At 48.1% G+C, this 15,921-nt stretch overlaps 1 protein-coding gene, 1 long non-coding RNA gene and 1 pseudogene across 5 annotated transcripts in view; 1 reads left to right on the top strand and 2 right to left on the bottom strand.

Moving 5' to 3' along the window:
* LOC119187546 (large ribosomal subunit protein eL14) overlaps positions 1-15,921 on the bottom strand; it is a 223,761-nt gene that overhangs the window by 101,560 nt on the left and 106,280 nt on the right. The window lies entirely within an intron of this gene.
* The window catches only part of LOC142775984 (uncharacterized), a 31,677-nt gene that overhangs the window by 9,358 nt on the left and 6,398 nt on the right, over positions 1-15,921 (top strand). The window contains exon 4 of one of the 3 annotated variants that reach the window (XR_012887209.1): positions 3,810-8,097. The exons of 1 other annotated variant lie outside the window; for it this stretch is intronic. This is a non-coding gene — a long non-coding RNA (uncharacterized LOC142775984). Of the gene's footprint in view, positions 1-3,809; positions 8,209-15,921 lie in introns of all 3 variants that reach the window. One more of the 3 variants, XR_012887208.1, reaches the window with a different exon arrangement.
* On the bottom strand, positions 10,827-14,625 carry LOC142776957 (CCR4-NOT transcription complex subunit 7 pseudogene; annotated as a pseudogene).

Raw genomic sequence — 15,921 nt, 5'->3', positions numbered from 1 at the left:
GCCCTAAAATAACAAAAAACGCTTTCGCTCTTTTCAACGTACATCGTGCTATCCAAAATGATGCACACCTTGAAGTGTAGCGATGAAACATTTCACCCGAACGCTTTCGTGCAACGCTGTCGACGTACGTCGAAGCGGATCTGCGAAGCGAGCCTCTACTTGCCGGTTCTTGTTGAAACGCCAGGAGCGCGTCTAATCCTTTTCTAGTGCATGCCAGTTGTTTTACTTGTGTGTATGCACGTACACAACAGCTGCAGGGTGTAATGAACGCACCTTCAGGAACATTTCACGCTTGACCAGTTCGAGCCACCGTCGTGGCATAAAAAGAGCCGAGATGTGCTGCTTCGTGACATCTCACCGGTAGAACCACGGCCTCTGGATTAAAAAAAAAAACTTTTTTATCCAGTGGCCATGGTAGAACTCTTAACTTTTTCGGAAGTGCCGCGCACCACACCAGAGTCACCTGTCATGACGATTGTCAAAATGGGCACGTTAAAAAAAAAACTGTCATCGCAGTGCTGCTAGTCAAGCGTTCTTACCAGTCTGGCCACGGTTTTTCTTTGCGTGTGCATAAGCCGGCTGTAATCACTCGTCACAATGTCACGCCCTGTGGTGACTGACAGGATCCACCAAGAAGTGCCTTCACTGTGTCACGGCACAAACACGAGCAAAACACATTCAGAGAACTGGGTGAACCACGATGTACGATGCGAAATGCCATGAATAACCGTGTGAAATATGGAACAGGGTTGCTATTCTGGACATTGTCGAATTATGCCATGTTGTCGAATTCCACCATTGATCGATGCTAATTGGCCAAGAAAGCTGCTACGACCTCTCTGATTCGCTTAAAATGCCGCCATTGCAAAATTTGACAATATGGCGGAATTAGATAGTGTCCAGAATAGCACCCATGCACAACATTGCCAGTTGAGTACATACATTTCGCTTGGCTTTTGTGCTCTTTATTCTACGAATCATTTCCTTCCATTTTGTTTTATTTGCATCTATTCCCCATAGCAACTGAATCAAAACGTTCTCTTTTTTATGAAAGTTTTCAACCTTCTAGGTGGTGTGCCCAGAACATAAGCGAGGAGGAAAGGGGATGTTGTTGCTACCTTAGCCACTTGCTTTATCTAGGGACCTTAGCGGTAACTGGAGTGCCTCGATGTTCGCTTCGCTTGCGGGGCCGCGCGCACCGAGGCACCCTATAGTGGTAGCTATACAGCAGCGCCACCGGTGGCATCCGCTTCTTAAATGCGAAGCATTTCTTAGTAGCATGATGTCACGCTTCGTGCGTCGGCGTTGTCCACATCCCACTACTCATGCTCGCGTGCCGTGCCGCATGCTTGCGTCTCGTGCCAACTGTTTGCCCCCCTCCCCTCTCCCTCTTCGCAAGGGCAACACAGGCAGCGCCTGCTAGTAAAAACGGACTGCTCGAGCTGCACAACCGGCCACCCTGTATACGTAGGCACTAGACCGCATATCAGCGTCCCACCACTCGTTAAAGGCAGCGCTTCTCCTTCGTTCAATGAATAAGAACAATAAACATGAAATAACGAAGCATTCCCGAACCATACCCAATTACGCAACATTCATGCAATATCCCAATCACTCGCGGGCGCATTTACTCGAGTTCCCACCGTGGAAAGATGCGGGTGGCACTTTTTCTTAGCCTCCCGAGAAGCGCCTTGCTTTTGCCACTACAAAACTTTTTAAGCTGCCATTTTTGTGTTTTGGTGCTTGAGGTAACCACTACTATAGCTAGACTGCTGCTTGAAGTCACCAGGGTACACCAGGGACACGTTTAGAAACGTTTCACCACGTTTAGTACTGCGGCCTGAGTGATGGTATAGGGTCGATGTCGGTAGGTGCGCCGCGAGAAGTATGACTTTAATATCACAATAAAATGTCTGATCAGCATTTCCTGCGAAGCGTCACTCTTGCATAGAGCCGTCTCTATATACAGGCTATTAGTAGAGTAAAGGAAACTCGCCTCCGAAAAAAAGGTCAATTTTTCCAAAACAGCACTAAACATTTTTTGGACGTTTGTTTAAAATGCACTTTCTCTACGTATGATGTGACAGAGCTATCGAATGATTTGAAGTTTAATAAGGACTGGCAAAGAGATGACCTACTTTCGACACACGATTTCTTGTTTTCGTGTATGTTAAGTTTTACCTGCTAAGTGTGCACAGCATTTCACTATAGTCTGTGAAAAAGAAGGCCCCATTAATGCGCGTTTTAGTGTCTTTCTTAAATCTGTAGTACCATCTAGCGAAGGCCTAGGCACCAACCGCTACTACTACTACTGTGTACGGTAATAGCGCGTAATCTGGAAGGTGGTGCATGGTGCTATATCAAAAGATGGCAAAGGACCCTTGGGCGATCGCGCGGGGTAGCGAGAACCAGTAACCTGTCACAAAACCACAGTAACGTAAAAAAAAAAAATGCCTTGCTTTTGCGTACGCGCAAAACAGAAGACCGCAGCGTAAATGTTACACGTGAGACAATCACTTATTTAAAACAGCTGACATCCAAAGTTGTACAAGTGCCAGGTCTTCTTCGCCGGCTGGTAGCCCAAACTGACGCGTAGTAAATAAAAAAATCACAGCATATTCACGGAGTGAATGATGATGAGTGGGGCGAAGCTTCGGAGGGTTTTATCGGTAAACCATGAATCGTCTGTCTGTCCATCCGCCTGTCTGTTCGTTTGTCCGTCCATCTGTCATTCATCCCCACCTACTGAGTGGGTGATAAATCCAGGCGGTCGCGTACCAGCTAGGAGGGACAGACCCACGGATTAGCTTCGCCCCTAAAAATTGGAGCGAACCAGCTGTGTAAAAACACACAACGCGTTTCCGCGACACTTGGCACGTTTAGCGTACGTTTCCTCATCGCAAAACAACCTGGACGTGGTCACTGCCATCTCGCTTGAAAAAAAAACCAACAAAAAATACGGAAAGCAGCTTACTTAGGTGACATGACCACTTTTAGCCAATGGCAATGCAGCATTTGTCCCATACATTTCCGGCGATATGTTTCGACAACACGCCGCCAGCGTACACGCCCACTGAGTAACGATGTGCCAAATGGGAGGGTGCTTTCGATTCCCGCAAGTTTTACTGCTGCCCCCTCCCTTCCCCATATCCTTTTTTGAACAACCTAAGCGATCAAAACGCAGTGCAAATACATGGTACGTCGGGAGAAGAGATCCTTAATGTTATTGCATAAAAGTGCCCCTCATCCCTCTCGTAAGGAATCGTGAGAAAATGCGAATGCATTGCATGACGTCCATGACGGTGTTTCGCATGTGAGGACCCAGAGTTGGAAAAAAAATGCTTTTTATTTCACCGTCCAGCCAATAGCGCCGGTCGACGCATGTGGTGTTTTTCTGTCGTGGGCTCTAGTACCTAGCGTGCACGGTTAAAAATATATGAAATGAACAAAACAAAAAGCGATCTCGGCGTTGGCGTTGCACAGTGGCATCTCGAGCTTGAGGGCGCCCAGCCAGCGAACGTTCGAGAGTGAGGCGCGAGCAAATAGCAAACTGGGACGCAGAGAGGAGAGATAGCGAATGGCGAGACATAAGAGCGGGGAAGGACTGCATCCTACACTCTCTCGCACCACGTGCTCCGGTTTCTAGGGGCGAGGATAAGCACGCGTGCCCGTAGCTGTTGCCATGGGAGAGGAGTGTGAAAGCGGAAAGCCGCGTTTGCGATGCACAACGCCGAATGCCTGAAATAGCCGACTAAGAAATGCATTCGCATTTAAAAATGACACCTCGAGCCATCAGGAAATCACTGCAGGTGGCCCTGGACGCTGCCTGCCTTGGAATCGCTGATTGCCTTGGAAGCTGGCTGTGAGGTACCGGGGGTTCGTCATCGACCACTGGCTCACAAAGATCCCAGCTGCCAAGCTCGCCAGCACAGAGATCTGACGTGTCCAGGGGGCCATCAGCAAGCTCCAACAGCGTGACGGCGGCTTCTCCACCAAGTTGGCACTACGGCTCATCCAGGTTTCGGCGTCCTCAGTACTGCTGCGCCTACCCACTGGGATCCTTGACACCAGGAGAATGGACCTGGAGGGACATCACAGGAGAGCAGTGGAGGCCATCCTGGGTCTCCCCAAACATTCCACCGTGGCAGCAACCCTGGCTGAGGCCCGAGAGTGGTCCCTGTCCCTGCGCATGCTGCAGCGTGCGCTGGGGCACATCAACCACCCTCGCCATGCCACCGACGGCAGGACGCTCCTGGAGCGCCTTTGCAGCTCGCTGAGGTCACGGATTCGCGCTCTCTAAGCATTATACCACCAGATGGTGCCAGATCCGAAAGACCCGGTGACCCCGCCTTCGCACCGTCGATGGACACCTGAGGTCCACCTGTCCTTGGATTGAGCAACCAAGCCCAGAACGCCTTCTGCAGCACTGCAACAGACCGCCATCTCCAAGCTCCTCGAGCAACTGGCAGGCTGGCTCCAAGTGTTCATCGACAGATCCGTCATGCCAGATGGAACCGCAGCGGCTGCTTGTGTCATCCCATCTCGGGCCGTTAGCAGGCAGTGTCGATACTCTTCCCGGTGAGTTCGACGGCAGCGGAGCTGGCGGGACTACGCCTAGCAGCGGACCTGCTGCCTGAGGACGTCCCTGCTGAGCCAATTGCAGTCCTGTGCGACAGCAAGGCGGCCCTGCAGACGCGGCCCAACCACCACGTGCAGGGCTCACAGGGAGCCCATCCTGTTCTTGTGTAGTCTGGATGCATTGAACCCCGACGGGTGGGAACAGCTGCTTGTCGTTGAAGTCTGGACTTGATGTCATTGATGCGTCACATGCTTCCGCGGCTGCTCGCGACCTTTTCCAACGTCTGCGTCTGACGACGTATGGCACTAAGAACCTGTTCTTGCACTACTTTTCTAACGTGGGGTGGTGACCGTTGCACAGCGTGCAACTTGATTTGCACTTGTGCGCTTTATCTGGGTTCTTGATCTCACAACATTTGCAGATAGTTTCAGCTGGGTTCGGACACACGTCAGACTAATGTCCCAGCTTTCCACAGACCTAACAAATGTCGATGTGCTTGCCCTAAAGGGAGCACTGAAAAAATGAAGGACCATATTTCACGAATCTCGGCACTTTGTGTCCTTTGAACGCAATGATTGTCCCAGTGTTCTTGATTCTCTTGGCCTGCAGCACTAGCAGGTCTTTCGCATTCACAATCTTTTGCGTCACAATGTCCTGTGTATTGCTTACGAGGATCCCGTAAATCGCTCCTTTAGAAGCGTCGTGGGGTACCGTGGCGTATGCTCTAACCTCATAAACTTTGCCTCCAATGTCAATTTTCTTAACCTATCTTGAAACTGGGTGCTTCTACAAAGTACTATTACTGCAATACTTTATGTTGCATAGTGAATCCTGGACACGTGTGTTTGTAAAGCATGAAACATACTTTAACTGCATTTCCAAGCAGAGAAAATTGTTTTCACTTTATTCACAAGCAGACACGTGTATACGTGGCTGTGTAGTAGAACATATACTTGCCACGCAAACGATCCGGGTTCAATCACCACTCGGACCCAACGATTTTATTTCGGTCCCCACTCTCAACCAGGATTTTGTTATCATTTAGCTCATTTGCATAGTTCTCGATATTTCAGTCATGCATAAGATGATTTTTCGCTCACAAACAATGATGCCGACCCTGATATCGACGCCGGAATTTCTGCGAAACATGCTCGTTAGCGCTATTGCGTTAATATTGCAGTTATAATGTGTGGTAGAAGCACGCATTGCCATCGGGCGTCACAACATGTGATTATCAAGACTTCATGGTTCAAAACCAATCACCGACTACAAAAGGCACACATGTTACTGCGCCTATTCCACTAAGGCAACCTAGTGCTGCACAGCAAGTTCGAAAATATTTCATGCACTAAGTGCACGAAAAATGAACTATAGGGACAGGATATTGCTATCACGTTCAACTCTAAATGCTAAGCCTAATGGGCATCCTAACGGAAGGGCTGCTGAACCTTCATTTAAAGTACGCTTCTTTTTTAATCAGAATGAGCATGAAAAAAGCGAGCTTGCAGTTTCAGAGCAGTGGTACCCAAAAACGAACGATCGACAAGTTGGCTTGATTGCAGCTCAGTATTGCGAGTGGCTGCACTTGGCTAATTGTGAAAGAGCGGCACGTGGAAAGTGCGAAACTCAGGTTCCCTGAAAAATGCATCTACATATTGTAATTTAACGCAATTTGGTGTCCCTAGAAATGCCCACTCATTCACGCACGCTACCACTCAAGAAACGGACGCCAGACCAAAAATTGTTTGGTGGTAGCGTTTGTGATTGTATGAGTGTTTGGAAAAAGTGGTTAACGATATAGAGTGCTCGGTACTCTACTATGGCAGTGTCCTTGGGTCTCGCACTTGACAGAATAGAGTCCTCCTGTACTTGGTACTGGGTATGCCAAGTATATAGCGGCAAATTACTGACGATAAGACGAGTTTGCAACAAGCTATATAGAGATAGATACGGAGATAGATAGGTACGGAGATAGAGATAGATACGGATATAGAGAGATACGGCAACTGCATTTTTCAAAATTTTGCTCTACATGCTGCGCCATCTAGCGGCTTACTCCGAAACGCCCCCCCTCACTCCGACGCAGTGCATGCTAACGCTGAGGATCAAGCCTTATTGACCTTTCCAGAAATAGCAGCGCGGCTCCTTCCCTTGGTGAATCGGCTCTGGGGCATTATAGGAGAGCGGAGCGCCAGTGGTCAGAGCAGACGACGCTTTCCCGCTTTCGCCTGCTTTCATCGCGCACCGTGAGTGGTTTTCGCTGGTGTAAGGAGCTGCTAGTGTGAAGAAACGCTTCTTCTGATCGCTCTGACTTTCATTCACGCATACTCGACCGTGTTGTTCATAGCAAATAATCGTAATCATCACTGAATATGCCGAATAAGGAAAGCGGTGGACACACTTGCTTGGTGCTGGGATATACGTGAAAGTCACTGGACATTTCATTCATTGCTTACCCGCCACGGTGGTCTAGTGGCTAAGGCATTCGGCTGCTAGCCCGCAGGTTGCGACTTGCGTGTTGGCCGCGGCCGCGGCAGTCGCATTTTCGATGGCGGCGAAAATGCTTTAGACCCGTGTGCTTAAATTTCTGGAGCCCTTCACTACGGCATATCTCATAATCGCATGATGGGTTTGGGACGTTAAACGTCAACAATTATATTATTCACTCATTGCTTGGGGCTACTTCATAGCTTCGATGTTCGTGGTGCTCCAGCTAAGTTGGACCTTTGTTATCTGTGTCCTCACTGTGATTAGGGGGCTGACACCTGCAGTTTACCCTGTAATTAACTACGCGAATTTATTAAGGCGAGAGGCTTACATACCGCGTTAAAAACTCACAAAGTCCCTTATACATCCACCTAAGATGAGTCGATGGCGAAAGCCATCTTCTTTTTCTTCCCAGTCGATGTACTGATGCTACCACGCCCGTCTATGACTGTCAGCAAGGTTTTGCGGTGGGTGTGAACCCGTGTTGCGTCGCAGCTGGGTGAGAACACTGGTGTAGCTTGGGCGTGGACAGATGCCGATGTGGCTTTAAGGGGACCAATGCCCCTTTTGCACCCACCGGCCGACGCCCCAGCCCGCCACCATTCACACCAGCCTTAAAAAACTTGCTAACGAGATTTGCACTGCCTCCAAAATCGGAGGCACTGCAAAACTGATATTGCATTGCCTTCTTGATGGGGCCACATAGCACCAAGCTCGGATGTCATGCGATGATGTGTTCAGATGAAGTCACGCGATATTTTCAAGACGTCACAATTTTGGCGATGTATGACGTCATATATGGTATCATCATGCGGTGGGTTTTTTTCGATCACTCGACGTCGCCGACGTGGTACGCAGACGGTCAAGTTTCGTGTTTGATGAGGCATTTCAGGTTTTCGCCTAAAAACGAAAATTCACCGTTGGTGGCTTTGGCGTCCCGCGGTGTCGGCGTCAACAGGAGGGATGCACAAATCATCGCCTGATGGCGACACCACACGACGTCATCGTGACATCACGGATCTCCAGAATGCGTAAGGTCATCATGACGGTTCCATGATCACGTCTTGAGACGACATCGTCACTTTGCACTGCTTTGTTATCGTCTTATCGGCACAAATATGACGCAGGCCGAGCAGAACGAGGTGAGGTGCTGAAGTTTGGAATGCCTCCAATCATAAATCAGCGCGAAGCCACTTTAGGTGCAGAAACATTCGCGGGGCGGGCGGGCAATAAGTTGACTGAACAGAAAGAAGCAGACGGCTGTCGCCTTCAGGTCGCCTTGGGTGAATGCATAGGAAACCCTGCGAGTTTTTTTTCGTTTTCGCGCGATTACGTAGTGTTTATTTGCTGTTTACTGCATGGTTATGTTCAATCGCATCTGCTTTTCATAGACTATAAACCTAGTGGACTCACCCATTTTCGCTTCGCGCATCTCTCTCTCTTTTTCCCTTTGTCAAGGCAAATGATGTTGATATGTGGTGTTTAATGTCCCAAAACCTCCATAAGATTATGAGAGACGCCGTTGTGGCATAGAGTTTCCCACATTACTTACTAGAGGGAACTCTGGCGCTAGTGTCTATGGGAGTTGCAACACGCGGCGCTTCAACGAGCATGGGTACAGTGATGGGAATGATGGGTAGTACACACATTTGTCTAATTTTCGTACTTCTGGCCTGCTTCTGGCTCCGTGTGAGTTCGTGTGGCTTGGAGCTGTTTTTTCAGGAAAACCTAAATTAGCAAATGTTCACCGTTTGCGCTTCACAACCTTATTCTTTTAAGCTTACTATTTTCAATGAAGTCCCTAAGTTCAAAAAGGTTCTTTCTTTCTTTCAAAACAAAACCGTAACCTGTAATAAACGAAGCCGCAATTACGATTCACGGCCCGCAAGTACGAAGACTAGGCAAATGTGTGTACTACCCATCATTCCCATGGTCGCTGAGCGATCGCAGCGCCAGAGTGTCCTCTAGTTAATTTTAGGAAACTCTGTACGTAGTGGAGGGCTCCGAAAATTTTGACCATCTGGGGTTCTTTAACGTGCGCCCAAATCTGAGCACACGAGTCTACAACATTTCCGCCTCCATTGGAAATGCAGCCGCCGAAGCCGGGATTCGATCCCGCGATCTGCGGGTCCGCAGCCGAGTACCTTGGCCACTAGACCACCACGGCGGGGCTGTGTCAAGGCAAAGAGCGCTAGTTGTAGTTTCATGATTAATAATACAAAAGCTACACTCGCCGTCAGTTTCTTTCACATTCTCAGCTAATGTAAGCGCTGCTGTGGCCGTCTATCCCTTTCCAACACTGAATGAGGCTTTAACTATTGCTTATTAAAACATTTTTACCATTAACAGCCTTCCACTGCAAAGTTTTCTGGCTTAAACCATCTGTGCCCAGATAGTGAGTGCTTATTAGCACCGTAAGAATGTTCATGCTGCGCAATGTTTCTTTCTGAATACGCCTGAGGCAAGTTCTTCAGATATTTTGTCCTTGGCCCTTTTCGCAAGGATGACAGGATCGAACGGTTGTTTGTCTTTGGCAGCTTGGAGAGGCAGATCTATACGAACGACAAATTACTAAATTAGCATAATCATAAACTGCGAAACAAGTGATCGTGAGAGCTGAAACAGTAAAACAGAATATTGTGCGAATTATGCACACTGCCCCACATTCCGTTGTATATTTGTTTCTATTGTTAACTAGTCATGACTTTTTGTGCAGTCAGGTCCAACATTAATAAAGAACTACGCAGAGACAGCAGGTTTACGTTGTTTGAAAGCAAATACTGCATGCAAATAATGCTGGACGTGCTGGTAGCTGGTTTTTACTACTCTCAGCGTCCCAAGTGCAAACTTTCTCATACGCAGCATTTGAAACAGGCAATCAGTGTTCAAATATGCAATGCACAAAGGGGCTGGAACTCATATGTAAGGGTGGGATTCCGACATTATCATTGGCGAAGTGCGTGGTCTTGCACAGCGTATCGCGTGGAAGCACACCGCGAGTGACGGTCCCCGACATGAAGTACTAATGATGAAGCTGTACGGTCATACTGACAATAAAAGAAATGACAAAAGCTAAATACTATCAACGAAGCACAGTGGACTCGCCGCGAAAGCCGATAAAAGTTTGCTATTCAATGGGCCTTTTCGCGGGTACGTGAGAAATTTCTCAAGTCATTATCAAGTCAAAGATACTAGTGCTTTCTGACTGCATGTTGCTCTGGATGAGGCCTCTTCTGTGAGTGCAGATTGAAGCAGGATTATGACGTGGGACATTCCGGCAACTATGCGTTCGTGCGCCCGCGCGCTGTGGGAAACAGGGTGAGCCAACGCTTCCGCTAGCAGGCAACACTCCGCCGGCGATCCGGTTTGCCATAATGCTTCCTAGCCGCCGTAAGGGGCACGCGTCAATATCTGGAAAGGTCCATTTTTGCACAAAATGCAGGTGTCAAGGTTAACGTCTTCTGTAACAAAATATTACACTAAGGCACATAACCTGGACATGAGGATTGTTAACGCTTACTCACACTGAAGGATCACGGCGCTAGTGCTCCCTGCCTCTACGTTTGACAAAATGAAAAAAAAAAAAGTGCCAGAGCTGCCCCGCTGTGACTATAGCTATACTTTATTACGAAAGTTATCATCGTTGATAAGACCATAATGCAGCTTGAAGCCGAAGATGAATGAAATGCATGCGCTTACGATCATTCGAATTGTCGCTAAGTCTTTTCAGCGTTCGAACTTGAGTAGAAAACTACGTATCAACGAAAAACATGCGATATGTATATTGGCTGTGGCACAACATACAACGTACAAAACAAAATGGAGCAGTTTGGAAAAGTATGACTTATATAAAAGTCCACTGATGGAACATGCAGCAATGCAAGTTGTGTCAATCCAAAATGAGAATGCAAATGTAAGTGAAACATCAGTCTGGTTGCGGCAGGGCTTTAAAGAACTTCAGGTCACGACGTTCCCGGAGACCGGTGTGGAATAGACGAGCAGGGGGGACCTCGATAGCATCTGAGCAATATGGCGTGCACTTGTGCGAACTTCGAACATTTGGTCGCCGTCAGTGCCGTAATACGCGCCCAGGCCGTACAAAAAACCGCAGAGCTGTGAGTCGTCCAGCTTGTCTTGGAAAAACACTTTTCGGATCTTGAAAAAGGTCGCCCCAGTAAGCAAGCTGTCGCTTGCCGCTTGGTTATGTAATCCGACTCTCACGATCTGGAGCTGCCCAGCCACTTCATGTAGGCTTCCCCTGAGGATTCCGCAACTCTTCATTAGGTACTGGACATCGTAAATGCATGAAAAATAAAGCTTTAGCATCTTAAACGAATCCGTCTCAGCCACGGGTAGGTTTTCACCTGTAAGCATCTCCAATAGATAGCCGAAGTCCAAGCCACTGTGAAACGTGAGCCAGTTAACTTCGTCTGATAGAACAAGTCCTGAAGTTATGAGTCACTGGGAAACTCAAATGGTTCCTTCCTTTTCATGCCTGCGAAACTTTATACCGGACTTGACCCGGAGGTCAATTGAGCCTTGCGCGAACGTTATTTAGACAAGCAAAAGTTGAAGGTGAACTTCCAGGTAGAGATGTGTTCGGGCTTGTTGCCATGCTCGTCGAAAAATGTGATGCCCAGCTGGATAATCTTGAGCAAGTTCACATCGTAACACATAGTTTGGTATTGGTAGTCGGTGAGGCTTCAGAATATTCCAACGGGCTGCGTTACGAGCCAGAAAACTCAGTATTCATTGCGATGTAGTGGTACCTTTGGACCAGGCGCCTGATGGTGTAGAACTCTTCCTCGAGGTTGGAGGCCCAAACATCGCGGATTTCAAGAGCCCTGTCGTCTATGGATAAGGCGCTTAGACTGCCATGGTACCATCGGAGCTGCTACTGTGTCTGCTGGAGCTGCTGAAGCTTAAGTTACTAAACGCTTCACTGTCACGAGACTTGGTTCACACGCACGGGGTCTTCCAACCTTTGCTGCCAAGAAGCAAGATGCTAATGGCGATTCCTTTTCAGCTGACCATGCCGCACGTGCCTTCTTAAAAACTGAGCACTGGGTAACTGGTTTGCTAACAAAATAATACATTGTTTTTCACTTTAAGTGTAAATTTTCTTCACTTTCGCTGGGTGTCCTTGCTGACAGTTGTATTAAAATGGAAAAGAAAAGACTTTCACGTGACTTTCGTTTTAAAAAGCGTGGTTAGTGTTATAGTGGCGCTACTGGACTGACGGTTTCGTTTTTGAATCTCCTTAAAACAGTGACCATATTGTAAACCTGTTGAAAGCAGTTGGAGAAGGTGTTTTTTTTTCACATTTATTCTGAGTGCTGCAACGACCTCTTCAGTGGCTTTAGGAGAAGAATCTTATGGAAGTAAGCACAAATGGGCTGCATTATGCAGAGCCACGGGAAAAACCTGTGTCGCATCAGTGGGCCGCTTCTTTGTTTTGTGGCACAAAACTGTAAATGCATTTCAATCATATTTTGTGTGTTTTGTCGTGCTTCCGCGGTTGTCTGATCTTAAAGAGAGGCCCTCACCAGGTTTGATGATTTTGAGCTGACGAGCACAATGCATACAAGGGGCGTTCTGATCACGTCTGCCAAATTTGTTTGCAATGCTACAGGACGAAGGGCCTCAAAAGGGGTAAATTTTAAGATGAACGCTGCTTGCCCTCCTTTTCGCGGAGCGTGCTCCGAAAAATGAGAGCCGTTGACGTGGACGTAGGCGTAGACGCGTGACGAAAACGTAGATATGGCGTAAACTTAGTGCTGTGGTGTCGGTCCTCCAGGTAGACGAATGCGCTCTGACGTCGCCAACTTAGGCACGTGACACGGGGAAAATTATTTCACATGGCATTCGTATATTGTGCAAATTTTCGCTTGAAAAGATAATAAACTTTGGTCAAATAGTGAGGCGCAAAAAGGGAATGTTCGCGTCTTTCGGGTGCGGATCATCTCTGCTTGGTTGGTTAGTGGTTCGTAAGAAAAAGGAAGAAGGCACCTAATTTCTGTCTGCCTACCGGCGACACGGCGCAGTTCGGGGTTATGTCACGCGTCCGCATTCCGCAATCACACTAGCCATGGACAACTCTCCTCTTTCTCTCTCTCCAGCTGCGCGTTACTCTCTCCACATTTCTTCTACCATCTACTTGCGTTCGCTCGCCCCTTGCAAATGGCGCCGCCTTCCCGCTCTCTCCTCTCCTTCGCCACCCTCAGTTGCCCCCCAACGCCTAAACAAGGAGAGTATGCTAACGTATACGCTGGCTCCAAGCTCTCCTCTATCACTCCTCCCCGCGGTTTCTCTCAACGCCGACGCAGGCAGCGTCTGTTAGCGAGTTTGTTGTTTTAAAAAACCGACTGCTCGCGCTGCGCAACCGCGACGCTCCGCATCACGGCATTGTCCCCTTCGCAAGATGGTGTAACTTTTCGTTTTTTTCCCGTGAATTGCAACGGCATGCGGGGCTAATGTGCCTGTGTTTTACATGCGTTCGCGTCTTCGCGGTTAGCCCATCGAGGAGACGTCAGCCCTGTAAACAAAATTAGTGGTCTTGCACATTCGAGCACTCAATCTGGTCATATATTCTGCAGCGTCTAAGCCAGTGTTTCCAAAAGCGCGCCCCAAAGCATTCATCCCGCACCACAGCCGGACTGATGAGGCGCGTGCACTTTCCCCCGCACAAACGAGCAGTATATGGACCACAAATGAATGGTAGTGAATAAAACAGTGCTGCTCTAGTGCTATGGTGTTGGGCTTGCTGAAGAACGTGATGCGCATGTGACCAGTTCGGGTGCCGAATAGAATTGGGAAGAGATTTGGCTTGCGAAGGTTACGCGGGGTGAGCTGTAACGGTTTCAAGGGCGCCTGTTATGGTCATGGCTTCGCACCGCTTCAAATACAGGTTTTCAAATATCATTATCAACCAATTGATAAAAGTCATCCCATATCCACCAGGTGAATGATGACGAATGGGGCGAATCTTTCCGCAATCCGTCCTCGTGGTAATACGGGTGCGCGCGCGTAAGACCAACGAGGAATCGGGAAACGTCAGTAACTCGTCCACCGACGCCTGCCCCCCTCGGCGCTCGTGGTGACGGTCGTCGACTCTGGCTTCCGTTTGCTTCGTGCATGCTGGGGAATTCGCTCCGGGAAAGCAAATGTCAATTCAGTGGGCTACACAGACCCAATGGTGCATGGTCCAGCCAGGTTGACGGCGACCACACCATATTTCGCAAAAGCATGGGCTTCAGGTGGCTATTCATGTCGGCAAAGCCCTCAAAACTTGGATGTACGCCATCCATCGCCAGTACCCGACCAGGCGGAAGCCATTTCAAGGCGTGATTGATGTAGATGAGAGTGCCGCTTCGACTACAGTGCAATCGAAGGAGGTGGTTGAAGCGGCCCGCTTTTCTGTTGAAACGCACGACGATGAACCGGTTGAGGCACGCGCACCTGCGGTCTGAGGCCTTCGGTAGCACTGAGGTGGTGATGATCTTTGCAATCTCCGGAGACTGTGCTCTGGGCGTAGTTCCACGCTCGATTTTTTTCACCATGTCCTTGTGCTTGTCAAACACTAGACAGTTATATAGTTTGCCGTTAGCGTGATAGCGGAATATACAGGAATAGCGTTAGCATGCAGCAAACGTACGTTGTGGGCGGAATAGCGTTTACGTGGCTTACGTGCCCCAGCTGGGGCAGTGGCACCATTTATCGGATGGTCAATAAGTTAAAGAACAGTGAAAAGGAAAAGAAAACGATAATGTCGGACGGGTCACCACGCGAAGCATTGTTACAAGTTTATTTTAGTAATAGGAACACTATGGAAATATGAACCACGCAATAAACGCGAAAACGCTAATGTTGTCGCTTTGTTTACATTGATATTTTAGTTAGGCCTAGACGTTTTCTGGCTTAAACGATCTGTGCCGAGATGGTTAGGAATTATTAGCACCGTAAGAATGTTCATGCTGTGCAATGTTTCCTTCTGAATACGTCTGAGGAGAGTTCTTCAGATATTTTGTGTTTGGCCCTTTTGGAAAAGGTGACAGGATCGAACATTTGCATGTTTTGGGCAGCTTGGAGAGGGAGATCTATAAAACGAGAAATTACTAAATTAGCATAATCATAAACTGTGAAACAAGCAATCACGAGAGCTGAAACAGTAAAATAGAATACTGGGTGAGTTATGCACACTGACGCTCATTCCGTTGTATATTTCTTCCTATTGTTAACTAGTCATTACCTTTGCGCAGTCAGGTCGAAAATTCTCAAAGAACTACGCAGAGACAGCAGGTCTTACGTTGTTTGAAAGCAACTACTGCATGCAAAATATGCTGCGTGTGCTGGTAGCTGGTTTTTACTACTCTCAGCGTCCTAAGTGCAAACATTCTCATACGCAGCATTAGAAACAGGCAATAAGTGTTCAAATATGCAATGCACAAAGGGGCTAAAACTCATATGGAAGGGTGGGATTCCGACATTATCATTGGCGAAGTGCGTGGTCTTGCACAGCGTATCATGCGGAAGCACACCGCGAGTGACGGTCCCCGACATGAAGTACTAATGATGAAGCTGTACGGTCATACTGACAACAAAAGAAATGACAAAAGCTTCCGCTACAGGTGAATACGATCAACGAAACACAGTGGACTCGCCGCGAAAGCCGATAAAAGTTTGCTATTCAATGGGCCTTTTCGCGGGTACGTGAAAAATTTCTCAAGTCATTATTAAGTCAAAGATTCTAGTGCTTTCTGACTGCATGTTGCTCTGGGTGAGGCCTCTTCTGTGAGTGCAGATTGAAGCAGGATTATGACGTGGGACATTCCGGCAACTATGCGTTCGTACGCTCG

This window comes from Rhipicephalus microplus, chromosome X (assembly GCF_043290135.1).
Source record: "Rhipicephalus microplus isolate Deutch F79 chromosome X, USDA_Rmic, whole genome shotgun sequence".
Taxonomy (NCBI): domain Eukaryota; kingdom Metazoa; phylum Arthropoda; class Arachnida; order Ixodida; family Ixodidae; genus Rhipicephalus; species Rhipicephalus microplus.
This window is presented reverse-complemented; position numbering and strand designations above follow the sequence as displayed.